This window comes from Hevea brasiliensis, chromosome 16 (assembly GCF_030052815.1).
Source record: "Hevea brasiliensis isolate MT/VB/25A 57/8 chromosome 16, ASM3005281v1, whole genome shotgun sequence".
NCBI lineage: Eukaryota > Viridiplantae > Streptophyta > Magnoliopsida > Malpighiales > Euphorbiaceae > Hevea > Hevea brasiliensis.
Genome location: NC_079508.1, coordinates 33,362,126 through 33,383,170, shown reverse-complemented (window position 1 = coordinate 33,383,170; position 21,045 = coordinate 33,362,126).

The window sequence follows — 21,045 nt, the reverse complement described above, 5'->3', positions numbered from 1 at the left end:
GCGCAGACACGCTGCAGCACATCAAGAGGTTAGTGTAATCGTTCTTGATTTAATCTAGGGTTCTAAAATTAATCTGATTAATTTTAAAATCTTAAATGGCAAATACATATCCAAAAACATATTAAAAGAGTTTTAATATGTTGTTTATCATTGAAATCAAATAGATAAAAATAAATCTTGCATGGTGCATGTGACCCTAGGTGAAAATTTTTGAATTCAATGGTATAATCTTGTGTTTTTCACGCTTCCGTTCCTTCAAATTTCCCACTGCAAAAATGTTTAATGGAACAGTAAACCCAAAGCTTGAAAACTGAAAATTCTGTCCAATTAACATTAAGCTTAGAAATGGTATTGGCAACCAATACCAACAATTTTAAAATGCAAAATGTGGTATGTTGATGATACTTAAACCAATATACTTATTGTGAATGCAAAAGTCAACATTTTAGTTGACTAATGAAATGAATAGTATCCATAAAATTTCAATTTCAAAGAATTACATAAATTAAAAGTGTTAAATGCCCTAGTAGGCCTAATATGATTGGTTTGGATAGGTTGGCATGCCAATAGGGTTCTGTTAGCAGTACTGCATATGGCTTCATGCCATTCTGTGTTTCATGGCTTCCTATGCCATTCTGTGACATAATAGCCTGTGGCTATGTTATTTGAGTTGTTACATTCGGGTTTTATCCCTGATAATTATTACAGTTTATCAACTATTCTATTGCACACCGGGAGACACAATGTGACCGATGGTGTGATGGTCCGAGGTACTTAGTACCCAGTGCTAGTTTACCCGTTTATCTAGTCCAGTCAACTAGTATGGGTTTCTCAGGCAATGATAATAAACCTTACTAAATTTTAATCGAATAATACTCTAATAAATATCAGAAATTAAGTCTACCTAAAAATGTAAACATACATTCTGCATACTTATTTTATTTTATTTTATATTGTCACCACTAAGCAGAATTGCTTAGCGCGTCGCTTTTGCCACGCGCAGGTACTGGAGACCTAGCTGGGGAGCCCAGCAGACATCAGACCGGGTGAACTTTCAGACCTGCATCCGGAGTCCAGAGTCACCTCACATCTGCAGTGCATATGGTAGGACATTAGGACTTTGGGTAGCATTTTGTATTTTGTATTTTGTATTAGTTGGATTGTAACTATAAACTCTTGAAATCATGTAATAATGTAAATATATGAAATTTCATGTTATTGAAATTTTCTGTATATTATGTTGAGAAATATTTATGAATGTGCTTCCAGTAATGATGTGAACAGAAAAGTTTTGAAAATAGTATTGAGATTTGAGATTGAGTTGAGATATGTGTGTATAATGGAGTTTGGATTTGGAAAATTATATTGGAAGTGTTTTTAAACAGGTTCAGAAGAATTGTTTTTCCAATTTACAGCCGGCACTCTACCGGATTTTCTATAAAAATTTTGAAAAAATTCAAATTTATCAAAAATCGTAAATAAATGAATTAAAAAGGGATAAATTGTAATTAAAATATGAATTGGTGCTCCGGCACACTGAGTGGCATAACCTGCTCGGCTACACTGTAGACGGGTAAGGGGTGTCACATTTAGTGGTATCAGAGCATCGGTTTAGGCGTTTCTGGGCCTAGATAGAGTGCATACCATTGCATTACATTTGTAAGTGTTGAGGTGACACTGATGCAGATCTGTTTGTTTTCTTATTTTGAATAGGATATGGATCTTGCTTTACAAAGAGCAGTTGATGAAGAGGTGGAGAGTCGTGCTCTACCAAGAGCTGAATCTGGGGGCAGGGGAGAATCTGCTCTATCAGCAGCTGAGGCACCTACCCAACCTCAGTTTGCGCTATTTCAGCAAATGACTGAATTCTACCGACAAATGATGGGGGCAATTCCACCACCACAACCACAGCCACAACCTCCACCAGTACCACAGAAGTCCCATCTGGAGAAACTACGGAAACATGGGGTTGTGGATTTCTTTGGGAAGAGGGAGGATGATCCCATGACAGCAGAAAACTAGTTGGATAGAACCATCAGTCTTTGAAACAACTTAAGCGCACCTGACGAGAACACGGAGGGTCTTTGTGTCCCTACTTCAGGATGATGCATATCAGTGGTGGGACACAGTAACCAGTGAGGTGCAATTAGAACGGATAACCTGGGAATTCTTCCTTACAGAGTTCAAGAAGAAATATGTTAGCAAAGTGTACCTAGAAGAGCAAAGAAGGGAATTTATCAGTCTGAGACAAAGGCAATTGTCAGTGGTTGAGTATGAACGTGAGTTTGTTAGACTGAGCCGGTATGGGAGGGAGATAGTCCCTACAGAGGCAGAGAGGTGCAGAAGGTTTGAAGAAGGGCTTAATGACAATATCAAAGTCATGATCACGACATTGGAAATCACAGATTTTGCTAAATTAGTAGATGCTGCATCAAAAGTGGAAAGGGTCCGAATCAATAAACAAAATAGAAAGGAAAGACAGCAGAAGAGGGGTCCGGGTCAGTCCAGTACATTTTTTGCTCCCAGTAAAAAGAGTAAGGGTCCTCCTGCTCAGAGTTCAGGACCACCACGAGTCGTGGTCGGTCTCAGTGCCTGCACCACAGTTCACACCTAGGAGAGGCTAGTCCACACCATCAATGGGCAGCTCTCCAGGGATAGTGTTTAGGGGACCAGCCCCAGCATCTTCTGCCTGTCAGTACTGTCAGAAGTGGCATAAGGGGGATTGTTGGCGAGTGACCGGTGCATGCTTATGGTGTAGATCGACAGAACATCAGATCAAGAATTGTCCGAAGAGGACTACTACAGTTGCTCTAACACAAGCTGACAGACCTGCTCCTACACCACAAAGGGGTAGGAAGCCCAGTAAATCTGAGGCAGCTGGTCCATCACTGAGGCCTGCATCCGAGTCAACTGAGAGGCCAGATACTAGAGTACCTGCCAGGGCCTATGCCATCAGAGCTCAGGAGGAGCAAGATGCCCCAGATATCATCAGGAGTACATTTTCCCTCTACAACACTTCTGTGCATGCATTGGTGGATCCAGGATCCACTCATTCCTACATTTGCATCAAACTACCCATAAAGAGGGGAGTTCTAGTAGAGGAGAGTGATCAAGACATTCTGGTCACAAATCCACTGGGCCACAGTGTGGTAGTGAATAAGGTGTATAAGGGTTGCCCATTGAGGATTCAGGGGTATGAATTCTCGGCAGACCTAATTGAATTTCCCTTCCATGAGTTTGATGTGATTTTGGGAATGGATTGGTTGTCACGTCATCAGGCAATAGTTGATTGCAAATTGAAGAGGATTTCTTTGAAAACTTCAGAGGGTAGTGAGATCACTGTTGTGGGTGAAAGGACAGATTTCCTGTCCAATGTTATCTCAGCCACAGTTGCAAGAAGATTGATGAGAAAAGGCTGTGAAGCTTACCTAGCACACGTGGCTGATACTAGGCAAGCTAAGCCAAACCTGTGTGATATACCCACAGTAAGAGACTTCCCAGATGTATTTCCTGAAGAGTTGCCTGGTTTACCACCAGAAAGGGAAGTCGAGTTTGCTATTGAGGTAATGCAAGATCTGACACCCATTTCAATTGCTCCTTATAGGATGGCACCTTGAATTGAAGGAGTTGAAAATTCGATTGCGGGAGTTACTCGATAAGGGGTTCATACTCCTAGTGTGTCACCATGGGGAGCTCGGTCTTTGTTGTGAAAAGAAGGATGGAACCTTGAGATTGTGTATTGATTACCGGCAGTTGAACAAAGTAACTGTGAATAATAAATATCCATTACCCAGAATTGACGATCTGTTTGATCAGTTGAAGGGAGCCGGTATATTTTCAAAAATTGATCTCAGATCAGGGTATCATCAGTTGAGGGTAAAGGATGCAGATGTGTCAAAAACTGCATTCAGAACCCGGTATGGGCACTATGAATTTCTAGTGATGCCGTTTGGGTTAACAAATGCACCAGCAGCATTTATGAACCTTATGAACCGTATCTTCCATCCATACTTAGATCGGTTTGTAGTGGTCTTTATTGATGATATTCTGGTGTATTCCAAGACCAGGGAAGAACATGATGAACATTTGAGGATTGTTCTGCAAACCCTGCGAGAAAAGAAGCTGTATGCTAAGCTGTCCAAGTGTGACTTCTGGATGAGTGAAATCTCCTTTCTTGGACACATAGTATCAGCTGAGGGGATTAAAGTAGATCCCAAAAAGATAGAAGAAATGATGGAATGGAAGCCTCCCAGAAATACAACTGAGGTCAGAAGTTTCTTAGGGCTAGCTGGGTACTACAGAAGATTTGTGAAGAGGTTCTCTCTTATAGTTGCTCCAATGACTAAGTTGTTGCACAAGAATGTGAAATTTAGCTGGAACGACAAGTGCCAAGCCAGTTTTGAGAGGCTGAAGGCTATGTTGACAGAAACACCAGTGTTAACACAGCCAGTGTTGGGAAAAGACTTTGTGGTCTACAGTGATGCCTCGCATAATGGGCTAGGGTGTGTATTAATGCAAGAGGGGAAAGTGGTTACCTATGCTTCTAGGCAGTTAAGGCCACATGAACAAAACTACCCTACTCATGACCTGGAGTTAGCGGCAATTATCTTCGCACTAAATATATGGAGGCATTACTTATATGGTGAAAAATGTTACATCTATACAGACCACAAGAGTCTAAAATATTTGCTAACCCGGAAGGAGCTCAATCTTAGACAGAGGCGATGGATTGAGTTCCCAAAGGACTATGATTGTGTGATAGATTATCATCCTGGGAAGGAAAATGTAGTTGCTGATGCTTTAAGTAGGAAGTCCATCACAGCTTTAAGATCACTAAATGCCTGTCTGTCCTTAGCTCAAGATGGAGCTATTTTAGCTGAGTTACAAGTGAGGCCAACCCTGCTACAACAGATACAAGATGGGCAGAAGGCAGATGAAAAATTAATTGCCATTGTGGGTAAAATTCCAGAGGGAAGAGAAATTGAATATGAGGAGAAAACAGATGGGTGTCTGTACTACAGAGGAAGAGTGTGTGCACCAGATGATAAGGAAATGAAGACTAGTATTCTGAAAGAAGCACACACTAGTGTTTATGCTATGCACCCGGGAAGCATGTAAATGTATAAGGATTTGAAGCCTCATTATTGGTGGCCCGATATGAAGAGGGATATAGCTGACTATGTGACTAAGTGTTTGACTTGTCAGCAAGTTAAAGCAGAACATCAAGTTCTATCAGGATTGCTACAGCCTATAAGCATACTTGAATGGAAATGGGACCGGGTCACTATGGATTTTGTTAGTGGTCTACCTCTCACCCAAAAGAAGCATGATGCAGTATGGGTGATAGTGGATAGATTGACAAAGCCAGCACATTTTCTGCCAGTTAGGACTGACTACTCACTGGAGAAGCTAGCAGAATTGTATATCAGTGAGATAGTTAGACTGCATGGAATCCCACTTTCCATCATATCTGACCGAGACCTAAGGTTTACATCGAGATTCTGGTAAAAGTTGCAAGAAGCCTTGGGCACACAACTCCATTTTAGCACGGTTTTTCATCCCCAGACGGATGGACAGTCAGAACGAGTAATCCAGGTAAACCTAAGAACTAATTGAATTTTCGCAATTAATAAATTGAAATAATAGTAACAATGTGAATTATGTGATAGATCCTGGAGGATATGCTAAGGAGTTGTGTTATTGAGTTTGAGGGGAGTTGGGATAGATACCTCCCACTGGCAGAATTCGCATATAACAATAGCTACCAAGCTAGCATTCAAATGGCTCCGTATGAAGCACTGTATCAGAGGAAATGTATAACCCCAGTGTGTTGGACTGAATTGGGCGAAGATAAACTGGTAGGACCAGTCCTGGTGAAACAGACTGAGGAGAAAGTGAAGATAATCAAAGCTAACCTGAAGGTTGCCTCAGATAGACAGAAATCTTATGCCGACCTGAAGAGAAAAGAGATAGAGTATACAGTTGACGATAAAGTGTTTCTCAAAGTCTGAAATAATAGCCTGTGGCTATGTTATTTGAGTTGTTACACTCGGGTTTTATCCTTGATAATTATTACAGTTTATCAGTTGTTCTGTTGCACACCGGGAGACACAATGTGACCGATGTTGTGATGGTCCGAGGTACTTAGTATCCAGTGCCAGTTTACCCGTTTATCCAGTCCAGTCAACTAGTATGGGTTACTCGTGCAATGATAATAAACCTTACCAAATTTTAATCAAATAATACTGCAATAAATATCAGAAATTAAGTCTACCAAAAAATGTAAACATACATTCTGCATACTTATTTTATTTTATTTTATTTTATTTTATCACCACTAAGCAGAATTGCTTAGCTTGTCACTTTTTCCACGCGTAGGTACTGGAAACCTAGCTGGGGAGCCCAGCAAACATCAGACCAGGTGAACTTTCACACCTACATCCGGAGTCCAGAGTCACCTCACATCTGCAGTACATATGGTAGGACATTAGGACTTTGGGTAGCATTTTGTATTTTGTATCTTGTATTAGTTGGATTGTAACTATAAACTCTTGAAATCATGTAATAATGTAAATATATGAAATTTCATGTTATTGAAATTTTCTGTATATTATATTGAGAAATATTTATGAATGTGCTTCCAGTAATGATGTGAACAGAAAAGTTTTGAAAATAGTATTGGGATTTGAGATTGAGTTGAGATATGTGTGTATAATGAAGTTTGGATTTAGAAAATTATATTGGAAGTGTTTTTAAACAGGTTCAGAAGAACTGTTTTTCCAATTTACAGCCGGCACTCTGCCGGATTTTCTATAAAAATTTCGGAAAAATTCAGATTTATAAAAAATCGAAAATAAATGAATTAAAAAGGGATAAATTATAATTAAAATATGAATTGGTGCTCCGACACACTAAGTGGCATAACTTGCTCAGCTACACTGTAGACGGGTAAGGGGTGTCACAATGATTGGGTGGGGGCATTGTAATGACATCATGTGATGTCATAATTTCAAATTTTCTTTTTCTTTTCTTTTCTTTTCTTTTCTACTCATTTTCAATTAAATTTTTAGCAATATTTATTCATATTTTATGTCATAATAATTATTTACTTAAATAGACAAGTTGGTCAAAAATCATCTCTGAAGACGAAATGACCAAAATACCCTCCGTTTGGCTTATTGAGCCAAAATCGTCTGTACCGATCAAAAAATTTGTCTAAGCCTTTTCTTGGCATTGTAATGACATAGAAACCTCAATGACTCTTCTTTGGAGTCCCGTAAATTATTTGAATGAATTTTCTCTTGGGTTTAGGGCTTCTAGCTGTGAAGACTGCAACTTCCCACTGGGTTACCCATCGCTAGGGCATCGGCTCATTTAACTTGGTTGTATTTTATTTCTAAAATTTTTCCTACATTTTTCTTGTTAGTATTTGAGTTATTTATGACTCCTCACTCTAATTTAAATATTTTTTCAGACGTTCTAGCTGTCCAGACTGACACCGGTCACCGGAACAGTGGAATGTACGGAATTGCTACAGTGAGGGTGTTAAAACTCTTCCCCTCTAACAAAAATTTCGTCCTCGAAATTTACCCAGTGTAAATAGTCGCGGAGCTGCTACTTCTTTATTTCTTCACCTTACCAGAGAAAATGTATCTGCATTAGTGTCACCTCGACTCATATGAATGCAATGCATGTTATGCACACTATCTCATTCTATCCTTCGATGCCTAGGAATGCCTAAACCGTGCTCTGATACCAATAAATGTAACACCCCTCACCCGACTACAGTGTAGCCGAGCAAGGAGTGCTACATTCAGTGCCAGAGCACCCTAACTTATCTTACTTTATTACTTTAATAATTTTGAATTCGTTTAATTTAATATCAATTATTTTTTGACGGAGAAACCAACGAAGTTTCCCCTATTTTTTTTATCATTTGACCTGTTTCACTATTCACCTGTTTGAAATTTTCAATAATATTTCAAAATAAAAATCTCATCATTTCATGCATCATCTATATATTTCAATTCCGTATTCAAATCTATACAATTTCATTCATATCCATTTCCATACAGTCCCATTCATGCTCAAATCATATATGAAAGTTTTCAATCTTCATTAATTTACATGATATACAATTTAATCACATATGAATTAACTGATTTATTAATTCACATCACATACCTATTTATTACATTTTCATAATTTACATTATAATACTATAACTAAGCATTTTATACAACATACAAATTATGACCTATATGGGCTCTATCTACATGCATTGCTGAGGAGGTGACAACCTTGAATACTTCAGACACTTCTGCAGATCAGAACTCCAAAATCTCTGTTTAATATTCGCTGGGCTTTACCTTCAGTACCTGCGGGAGGGAAACAAATCCATCGCGCTAAGCATTTCTGCTTAGTGGTGCAATAATATAACAAAGAAATAATATACGAAATACAGATGGAAATAAAACATGGTTCAGATAATTTAGATCTAATTATGCTTCAATAAGGTTTCTAAAATTTAATATCCATTTTTTTTCTTTTCCTAATTTAGTTCTCTTTGGAGGTGCTTAGTTCATAAGGTTACAGTAAGAATATACACTATACTAATATTCGAATAGCATTATTCTTAACTTAATATTATTATGAAAGGTACATTTGTAACATTTATTTAAATTATATTTCTATTATTAATCTTTTTGTATCCTTTAATTCAAAACCTTCTAGGTTATCTTAAATTATTTCATAATAATTAGAGTTCCCAGTGTATTCAATAATAGATAACTTTTTCTTTTTATCATCAGTCCAGTTCATTTCAATTCTTTCTAGCATTTTATTAATCGTTTTCTTGATGATTTTGAGTCTCTTTTTATTGTAATCAGTCTTGTTCTTTATCTTGATATTTAATTTCCTTACTTCCTTTAATAATCAATTCAATTATATTTATATTTTTCCATGCCCAAGTAACCTATACAAATTGATCGGACTGGATAAATGGGTAAACTAGCACTGAGTACCAGGTACATCAGGCCAACACACCATCGGTCACAATGTGTCTCCTGGTGTATAGACAGAATGTCTAATAAGCCATAAAAGCAATAAGGCATAAAGCCAAGTATAACATCATAATCAGTATAGGCATAGGCTATCATATCACAGAATGGCATGAAGCCATACGCAGTACTACTATCAGAACCCTATTGGCATGCCAACCTATCCAAACCAATCACATTAGGCCTACTGGGCATATTACAAAGTTATTTCTTGAATATTTGTACTTAACATGTAAGGTTACTATTCATTTGGTCATTTAAGTCAAAATATTGACTTTCTCATATATAATAGTTACATGAGTTTTAATCACATAGATTTACCACATTTTGGTCACATAGATTTACCACATTTTGGTTCCCAAAAGTGTTGGCATTAGTTGCCAATCCATACTTCTAACCAATGGAAAATAAATCAAAAATTTCAGTTTTGGGTGCTAAAGTTTATTGTTCCATTAGACCATTCTACAGTGAGAATTTGGCCAAGTGTTATTGATCAAAGTTGTTCTTTATTGTGTCTAGTTACATTTCACTATTTGAATCACCTCATTTAGAGTTTTCTAGCTCAAGTTATGGCTATTGCACCATAACTGATCGGATTGCCTTTACCCAGAATTTCTGGGCAATTTTTGGTTCTGCTAGATTTGATAGTCCAATTTTGGCTAGCAATTTCATTTAGTTAAGTCCAAAATTTGAGTTTGTGTTCTACATGAAAGTTGTTCTAAATTGCCTCAGCTTTCCATTGATATAAATTTCAGGTCAATTGGACCTTTCTACACTGAGTTATGACCAAATGAATGAACACTATTTATTTGGTCATTTTGCCCAGGCAGTATTGGTGCTACCCAGACTTGGTCAATTTTTAGGGCATCCTAAGTTTAGTTTCTAGATAGGGTTCCTTCATCAAAGTTGTGCCATTATGTGTCTAATTTCATGTCCAATTGGCCTTGCACCAATTGAACGTACACAACTCAAGTTATAACTGCCCAAACATGCTAGACTCACATCTAGACCTCCAGGGCACATTGGACAGCATGCCTAACCTCCATTCCCTTGGCACCATTCACTCAATTTCCTACTGAAACATAACCAAATGGTCACTAATTGACCATTACAACTTCTTTTCATCAATACATAAACAAAATCTCAAATTTGTGCCCAAACCCTAACTCTACCATTTCAATTCTCCATATACATGCAATCAATGAATCAAAGCATCTAATTTATGTTCAATGGCAGCCATGTACAACTATAACTCAATCTAATCAATGAAACCCTAATGTATCCTAAGGCTGCCAAAATTGGTGGAATTTATTCCTGCAAAACTTGTTTTAATTCTCTTAATTTCACCCTCATTTCACACTCCACATGATACATATACAAAGTTTTAAGGATGAATTAGAACTAACCTTGTTGTGTGTCAATCCAAGCTTGACAAACTCCTTTATTTTCACTTCTTTTTGCTGCCCAAGTCTTTCTCTAGTGGTGACAAGTTTTTGTGAAGGGAAGATGGGCTTTTGAGGTGATTTGGTAGGTGAGATGAAGCTTGGGTGAAGTTTTTAATGGTGGAAGAGAGATATGAAGTGGGTTACAGCTGGAAGAAGGAAGAAGAAACATATTGTTTTTTCAATTTTTCTGCCCATTTTTTGCTTTTATTTATGTTTATAGATAGGTGTCACAATATGATTAGGTGGGGGCATTGTAATGACATCATGTGATGTCATAATTTTAAATTTTCTTTCTTTTTCTTTTCTTTTCTTTTCCACTCATTTTCAATTAAATTTTTAGCAATATTTATTCATATTTTATGTCATAATAATTATTTACTTAAATAGACAAGTTGGTAAAAAATCATCTCTAAAGACGAAATGACCAAAATATCATTCGTTTGGCTTGTTGAGCCAAAATCGTCTGTACCGATCGAAAATTTTTTCTAAGCCTTTTCTTGGCATTCTAATGCCATAGAAACCTCAATGACTCTTATCTGGGGTCTTGAAAATTATTTTATGAATTTTCTCCTGGGTTTAGGGCTTCTAGCTGTGAAGATCACAACTTCCCACTGGGTTACCCATCGCTAGGGCGCCGGCTCATTTAATTTGGTTGTATTTTATTTCTAAAATTTTTCCTACATTTTTCTTATTAGTATTTGAGTTATTTATTACTCCTCACTCTAGTCTAAATATTTTTTTAGACGTTCTAGCTGTCCGGACCAATACCAGTCACCGGAACAGTAGAATATACGGAATTGCTACAGTGAGGGTGTTACAATCCCTATCAAGAATGATATCTTTATTCTTGGGGGCAGGTGTTCTTCTTTCATCTCAATCATCTTTAGCAAATTTCCTGATTCAACCATATCTGATTAGCTGCTCTATTTCATTTTAGAGCTACCTGCACTCATCGATGGTGTGGCCATGATTTTCATGAAACTTGCAAAAATTTTCCTTTATCTGTTTTACCTGTAGTACCAGGGTTCAGCTTTTTCGACCACTTAACCTATTATCTATTTTTCTGGATCCATATGAGTGCTCGAGATTTGGGCTTATTGTTCATCATCCAATTTGATGTACTTCTGAGCCCTTTGCATTAGCTTGTAATAATCTACTACAGGGTTTTTTACGAGTGAGTCTAAAATTTTGTATTCCTTGCCCCTTTTTTAAAGCTTTACATGCTGTTTCATGATTTAAGTTTTCTACTTTTATTGTTTCAGTGTTGAAATGGGCAATATAATCTCTCAATGATTCACCCTAGTACTGTTTGGCTTTTTGAAGATCAAAGGATAATTTTTTAGGAGGTATGGAAGAAACGAACTTATTCTTAAACTCAGTGGTGAGCTGGTGGAAGTTCTGGATTGATCTGAGCTTAAGGCATTAGTACCATTTTTGCTCCAGCTCGATCAGTTTCGTCAGAAATACTAAGCACGGGTGGTAGTCATTCACATTTTGGAGTGTCATGGTTGTTTAAAAGTTTGCCACATGACTTCTCAGATCTCTTGTCCCATCGTATTTATCGAGGACATGCAATTTGAATTTTGACGGGAACTATTTGGCTAGGATTGGCCTGGACAGTGGATATTCATCTCCCATGCCGATGTTCTCATCCTCGACCTATTTTTGGTATTTCTATACTACTTTCACCAATCCCCAATTTATCTATGGGCATGGTGACTCATCAGGCTGCTCCTTTTGTTCGCTCGCCATGTCTTGTTCATTTTTTCTTTTTGAGCTATTGTTTGATCAAGTGACTTGTTGCATTTTTCCCTTTACTCTAGACGGATCTGCTTCTACAACCCCTCCTGCTTCTAGGGCAAGTGTCCCTAATGGGGCAAACCTTTGAGAAACAAAATCTGAGCCTCCACCTCCTAGATGTGCTAGAAAATTTAATCAGGTGCCATTCCTTAGAAAGGAGTTTGTTGATTTGGGATGATGTTAAGTGATGGGATTTGTGCATCGAAAGGGATGGTGGGGGTGGCCACATTTGGAACCAAGGATGATGCTGGTGGATCTCCTCTCAGTGTCAGGGTGACAGAAATGATGCATTTGTTTGAAGTCCTTAAATCTACAGCCATTAAAGAGAAAAAACACAAATATTGTATGAACAATTAGGTCCAAGAATTAAAGAATACTGGTAGTAAAAAAGAAAGTATCGGAGAGAAAAAGAGATAATCTTGATGTAAATATTTCAGCTAGTAATCTGAGTTCCCACAGATGGTGCCACTAATGCTATCGATGGTCTTCTGGTCTTGGTCCTGATGACACATAAGCTTGCAGTAAGAGAAAAAGGTGAGGTGGATGGCCTTCTAGCAGGCCACTCCGATGCTTAAGTCAGAGATATATTCTTGAGAGAGAAATCAGAGAATATTTTAGTGGAAGAGAATTGTAGAGTCAGTACCTATACCTATTTTTGGTAACTTATTTGATATTTATAGATTTTTAGGAAATAGTCGTTGCTTTATTTGTGGATTTGATCTTAGCCAAATCTTTGGGATTTCCTTCGTGAAGATCGCTTTTACTTGATTGCTAGCGTGATTATCGCTTGAACTGTGAGACCCGGGCTCCTATCTGGTTCTTGGTTGCTCATTCGATAAAACCCTTCGTTCACCCTACTGGGGGAGTGAAGGTCTTGCTTGATCCACCTTTTCTTTGGCTCTTTTGTCCTCAAATCATTATCATACTTTGATTGTCACACTAGATGGATTTAACTATTTTGACTGCCATGCTGGTTGAGTTTGGCAATCTAACTTGGACTTTTGAATTGGTAATATATATATATATATATATATAATCTATGATTCATAAAAAGTACCTTAAACATTATAGCCATTAAAGTTCTTATTAGATATAGCTTCTTACACACGATAAAACACTAGCCATAGTACCTCATACATTGCAGATATCTATTTCATAGACTGCTAATGTCAATATTAATTAACAGCCAGCATCATAAGCGCCAACTTATTCATATAGATAATATATATGGCGCATTACTAATATAATAACCAACGAGGCTTAATTAACGCTTGAGAAGCGGGGCTTTCCTCGGTACATCTGCAGACGCATGTATGATTCATTCTTGCATTTTCCTGCAAGATCAGCTAATGTCTCCACTATAGGAGATTTGCAACCGCATCCACCATCACATGTGGCATTGCATTTGCAGCCACCTTTAGATACTCCAATTGCAGCTCCACCAGTGACACCTTCTCCAGTTGGCAGCACCATCTCTAGCCTCTCTTCCTGTTGCAAGTGCATCTCCTGCGGTGGCACTAGCAGTTCCTTCAGTCGCCTCATGACCACCTGTAGATGACATTGTTTGGATTTTTTTTTAATTTTTCTTTTTTTTTTTTCACTCTGTTCTTGGACGCTAGCTATGGGGTCTTGACATCCTTATATAGACGAAGCATATGAGCTTTGCATTGGTGTAGTTTGGAAAACCAATAAATAATAATACGTCATAAGTTGATGTCATATAATATTTGAAAAGGAAACATGTCGGCATAGAGGAGGATTTTGATTTTAGATATAACCCACTATTATTTTATATAAAATATAATATGCACGTGTAGAATAATTGGGTGTATACAAAAGATTTACTCAAAATTTAAATTCTATTTAAAATCATAATTTATGAATTTTTTTTATTAATTAGATGTATATAAATTTATGTGCGTACAAGAATTTTTTTAAAAAAAATTTTGAGATTAATTAACTAATGAATAAAAGAGGAGCCTTAATATTTTTTTTCTTTAGGTGAACAGGGGATTTCAAATTGATCATGCCAGATTAAAATTACACATTGCCACATTGTGTGGCCTCTCTATGCAGTTCACGGTGCATGGGGTTTTTTTGTCTTCTTAACATGGGTTTGTTTTGTCTTTTTCTGAGTGGATTTCTTGATATACTTGGCCATGTTTAGATGACTCTCTCTTGCCCATGATCCACAATTAAACGACGACGTACTATTTGCTCTTCAAGCCTTTGCAGTTTCTGCTTGCTGCCTCCTTTAATTCTATCAAAATGTTTCTTCCAATTTGTAACGCTTCTAAATTGTTCTTAGATTTCATACAGCAAAAGGTACATCAAATATATCCATGATGTAATTAAATTTTTCATATCATTTAATGCCATCCATCTAAACATAACAACCCATCAACTAATTTTTCAAAGTCCGTAGAACTTCTAAATTTTTCATAGGTTTGGTACGATACCAATAGGTTAAATTTGTGAATGTACCAATATTCTCATTAGTGGAATTAAATTCTTCATATCATCTAAGTGTTAGTAGTATGCCATAGAGCATATTATTTTGTATGTATCATGTACATATCTTATTAGTAAAAGGCAATTTCACTTTTCTATTTACATAATATATTTATGTGTAATAGAAAAGGTCCATTGATATTTTGTTAGAAATTATATTCTTAAGTTTTTAAGAATATGAGTGACAGTATTTCTAGCACAAAGTATCATAAATTGGTTCACAATTGAGGATACTTCACAGAGGACATGACTTATCCAGAAAGATTATAATCATATTTGTTCCCAAGGTATTTATATGAGATATAAATAAGATGGAGTGGTAAGTCTCATGCTACATAACAAACATGATAGGCACTTATACATGATAAGTAGGCCGAATCAGTGACGCTTATGACAAGCACATGGAGTTTACTCTTGTCAATGCATTGTCATATATCATATCAGTGCATATAATATTTAGACCTGAGATAACACAGTTATCTTGTATATAAGTGGTTTGAGTTTGATACTACTTTTATACTTGTACTGTGTATGGGTATATGGGCATGTGTTGGCTCCTACTAGTTATATATGGAGATAGGTGTTGATCAAGATGGAATCCATTACCCTAAGTAAATAGGGATAAAATCCTATGTTCATTTAATTGTTCTTAATTTTCAAGTTCCTAGCCATGACAGACAGATTTAGTCAGAAAAGAGTTTCTGACAAGAAAATCTAATTAATCAAGAACTAGAATTAAAAGAGAACATAATGTTCATAGCAAATGGGGTTTGACATTAACATGACTCCAGCTCGAATTGGGATTTTGTAACGGAGAGATTCTAGTGCATGGTAACATATGATTAAAGGTTCATTTAAGGTATTCATTATTACTGATTGAGTGGTCATGGCATACTATGCTAGGTGTCAACCATGGTCTATGAGATGCCTGAAATGATTTAGAGAAATCATTTACGATAAGAAAGAGTTCTAATGATATTAAGAGTTAATATCATTTCTCATTGCCAATAAGTAATGAGCCTAGTAAGTCACACATCTACACAAGCTAATCACCATTTAAAATGTGATTTAATTTATTAATTAAAGAGTTTAATTAATTAATTAAAGAGCTTTGGTTTGCAATAAAATTGCAAAGTCCCTAGCATGACTTAAAACCAAATCTAGGTTATTGGATGTATAGTATAAATTAAATTTGTATTTAATTTGATTAAATATGAATTTAATTATGAGAAATTAATTAATAGAGATTAATTAATTTTTTTATTTATATTTGATATAAATTGATTTAAAGAGGAGAAATTATAATTTTGGGTTGAGAACTCAAATTAAAAGGTAAGGGCAAATTGGTCTTTTTACATGGTGACATGTGGCACCATGAGATGGTGACACATGGCACCATATGATCTTGCCACTTGTCTTTCTATGATGGAAAACCACATATCATGATTTAAATGGAGCTTGACACTTGGTTTCATAGGATTAAATCAAATAATAACAAGATGGATCTTGTGATGACATGTGGCAAGAGAGTTAGGGTTTGACCTAAGTATATAAAGAGAGGTTATATAGAAAAATCAGCCACTCACTTCTTCCTCTCTTCATGTTGGACGACAACATGGAGTTCTCTTCTCCTCTTCAATTTCTCAATTGATTCAAAGGGAAAAACTTAGATTTCCTCTTGAATTAAATTATTAGAAAGTGTTTCTAACACCCAATACATTTATACAACCTTCACAAAGCATAAACCCATCTCAAAATTGGTTGACAAGGCTTGAGAAGCCAATCTAGGGGCTGCCATTACTACTTTGGTGTGTGCTTAAACAAACTAGAGGGATAACATTTGGGGTCCTAAGAACATCCTAAGATTGCATCAATTGTGCATCAAGAGGTTAGTAACTAAAAATCCCTCTTTTAGTTAGGGTTTAATTGAATTAAATGTTAATTCATAACTTTTAATGGCAAATGAAATTTTAATGCATGCTAAAATATGTTTTGGTATGCAATTGGGCATTGGAAATTGATTAGGTTCATAAGAAACTTGGTATGGTGCATGTAACCTTAGAAATAATTTTTGGAATTCAAGGTTCTAATGCCCAATAATCACACTTCCACTCCTTCAATTGGTATCAGAGCCACTATATTTGTCATTAAGATTGTTTATGAGATTTAATTGTGTGATTGGATCAAATTTGGATTGATTCAAAGCTGGTTGGGTGCTCAAAGGGGGTAGCATGAATGTGAAACAAGCCCCAAAGGTGTGTTTGGAGTTTGGGCTTGGTTTTTGGGCCTATTATGTAATTGTTGTTTATTATAGGCCCATAATTAAGCCCATACCTAATTAAATTGTTTAATTAGGAATTTTAATTTCACAATTAATTTTTAAAAATTGTTTTCAAGGTATTAAATTTGGAAAAGGGTTTCTAAATTTAAATTATTTGGATAAGATTCAAATTTGAATTTTTGGTTGAATATGTGATATTCAATTTGATTTTTAGTATGTATATTTTATTTAATTGTTAAATTTTAATATGCATGATGGATGATTATGGATAATAAAAGACCAATGTGATTGGATTTATTTATTTTATTCTTCTTTGGGATGTAAAATAATTAATTTTATTTTAGTGACTTTTATTATGGGTTGTAATTTCATTTATTTGAGGACTTTAAAGTCTATATTCTTGTAAACTCGCCTTGGTATGCCAAGGATTACAATGTAATTGGATTGCAAGAAGATCAAGAGCATTGGTGAGACCAATGGGGGAAAATCAAGATCAAGTGTTGATTATGTACTCCTTCAGCAACTCTTGTAAAATGAATGAATGAAATACACCTAGGAATGCCTTGATTCAATTCTTGGTGGCTCAGAATTGAATCCCTTAGAAACTCCATGATCATACCATATTATTTGTTTATCCATGTATGCATGAGATGTATGTGAATATATGCAAGTATATGATATATGCATGCCAATTGGATAATATGCAAAGTGAGATCATAATAGTAATTAAGTCGACCACAAAATCTTCCAAACAAATGATTAAGTTGAAAATGGTATAATTAAGGTAATTATATCATGGCCCTCTATTGAGGCAATTATTTTAAGAAATTTTAAATACTTGCATGTGATACATTTATTTAAGAGATTTTCTTAAGAATAATTGTTCAGCATAAGATGTTGTGAATATGTAAATAGTTGGTGGCCAATAATGGATGTGCCTGAGGATATTAAAATTATTTGCATGTTTACTGGCTCAATGGGATTAACTTAACTAAAGCAAGATAAATCAATAATAGATGTGCTTGAGATTTTGAGCATTAGGGGCTAAATAAATGATTGAACCTCACATGAGATGTGATGGGTAAGGAGTTGCTCACTTATAGTTTATTGTAATTCCAATAATGTATGTGCTTGAGGATGATCAATAAGACTATAAGAATTCAATCACCCACTAGAAATCCATCCAACTAGGATTTTCGTTTCCTACTTTGGAAGTGTAGGATTCGCCAAGTTAGTGGGAGGACCAATTTGATTAAAAGACCATAATTATTTTAGTTAGTTAGTTGATACATTTACTAATTAATCTAGTTATTTTCTACAGTTAATTTTTCTGATAATAATGAGCACACAACAACCACCACCATCTAATATCCTTGCGAGCATACTTGATCACAATAGGTTGACGGGACCTAATCTTTCTGATTGGCTCAGAAATCTAAAACTTGTCCTGAACTTAGAACGTATTGGATATGTTTTAGACTCAAAGGTTCCTGGTCCCTTACCTTCAGAGGCCACTCAAGAGAAACTAAATACTTTGAACAAGTGGAAGGAGCATGATATGAGAGCCAAATATGATATGCTTGCTTCTATGACTAATGAGTTACAGAAGCAACATGAAAATATGCAAAGTGCAAGTGAGATCCTCCTTCACCTGCAAGAGTTGTATGGTGAGCACAGCAGGAATGGTAGGTATGAGATATCTAGATAACTATTTCATATGAGGATGTCTGAGGGACAGAATGTAGGAGATCACGTCTACAAGATGATTCGGCTTATTGAGCAGCTTGAACATCTTGATTTTCACATGGATTTCCAACTGCAGACGGATCTGATCCTTCAGTCCCTGCTTGATTCATTTGGAAATTTTGTGACAAATTTCCATATGACAAAGCAAGAGTGTACTTTGGCTAGGTTACTTAACATGCTGGTTATTGCTCAAAAGAATATCCAGGGCAATAAAGGAAAAGAGGTGGCTTTAATTTCATCTTCTTCTTCTATTGGAAACTCTAAAAAGAATAAGGGAAAAAAGAATAACAAACCTCAAATTCCTAGACCTTCCAAAAAGATAGCCAAACAGAAGGGCAAGACCAAAGCTAACAAAGGCAAGGGAAAGTGTTTCCACTGCTAGAAGGATGGGCACTGGAAAAGAAATTGCCCAGAGTATCTTGCTTCTTTGAAGGACAAGAAGGATAGACCTTTAGAAGGTATGTCTGTGTCTTGTTATTTAGATTCTGATGATACTTATAGTTCATCTACAGCTTGGGTTTTAGATACTAGTGTTAGTTCTCATATTACTTTTGATATGCAGGAACTAGTAAGTAGTAGCAGCTTGCAATCACAAGATATTAGACTTTGGGTTGGCAATGGCTCAGCTGTTGAAGCTTTAGCCATAGGATCTAAATCTTTATATATGAATGGACATGTTTTGTATTTAAATAATATTTTGCATGTACCTGATACTTTTAAGAACATCATTTCTATATCTAGTTTGACTAGAAATGGCTATGAATTTCAGTTCACAAATGATATTTGCAATATTTATTTTGGAAATAAATATGTTGGCTCGCGTTATATGTATGATGGACTTTACTATTTAGATAATAATATTAAATACAAATCTAATGCAAGCAATCTAAATGATGTAATGCCATGATGAAAATCAACTCAAGTTCAAAATATATTTGGCACTTAAGATTAGGTCATGTTGCTAAAGATAGGATGGCAAAGCTGGAGAAAATGGGGATTTTATCCTCATTGGGTTCTGAACCTACTCCAACTTGTGAATCCTGCCTTCAAGGCAAAATGACTAGATCACTTTTTATTGGACAAGGGTTAAGAGCTAAAAATATTTTAGAATTGATACATAGTGATGTATGTGGTGTTACTTATGTGTGCCCTAGAGCATGCACTAATCTTGTAACTTGTTAATAACATTGTAAATATTATAATGGCAATGAACGTTTCATTTTAATGTTATATGTGTTTAATACCATATTTATTTGAAATTGTCCATTAACAATAGATTATGTGTTCTATTTTAATGAGATAAGAATATGAGTGGCAGAATATATGGGACATTTGTTATAAATTAGAGTTCGCAGCTAAAGGATATTTTGGTGGGCACATTATATCCAAAGAGCTGTCACCTCTTTTTATCTCAATTGATCAGTATGTGATACTGATGAATATGGTATGGTTAGCCTCATGCCATCTGATATGAGATATCAGGATAAATACAGTGGACACTTATGAGATAAGTAGGCCAAACTTGTGACTTTCAGATAATATGAACATGGTGTTTACTCGAGTCAATAAAATGTTATCTGTGTCATATTAGTGCATATAATTCTAAGACCTGAGATGACACAGTTGTCTCTTATATAGGTGGTTTGAGTTTGATACCACTTACATATCTGTACTGTGTATGGATACTTCGGTGTGTGTTAGCTCAGATTAGTCATATGTTGGGACAGGTGTTCAGCCAAGAGGGGATCCGTAGCCTTGAGTAAATATGGTCAAAAGTCCTATGCGAATTTGAGCTGTTCTTGACAAGATTAAGTTCCTGGCCAGGACAGATGACTTTGTCAGGAAAGGTGTTTCCTGATGGTAAAGTCTTAAATGTCAAGAATTAGATTTCAAATGAGTGCATAAGATTCCACAATAAGGGGTTTGACTCAACCATGACCCTTAATGGGATTGGGATATAATACAGAAGGATTTTAGTGCATGGTGATATATGATTAAAGGTTCATTTTAAGATATTTCTTATTGCTAATTGCATGGCCATGGCATGCTATGCTAGGTGTCAACCATGGTCTATGAGATGCCTAAAATGATTTGGGGAAATCATTTGTGGTTTGGAAGAGTTATAATGATATTAAGAGTTAATATCATTTCTCATTGCCAATTAGTAATGAGCCTAGTAAGTCACACACCTACATAAGTTAAC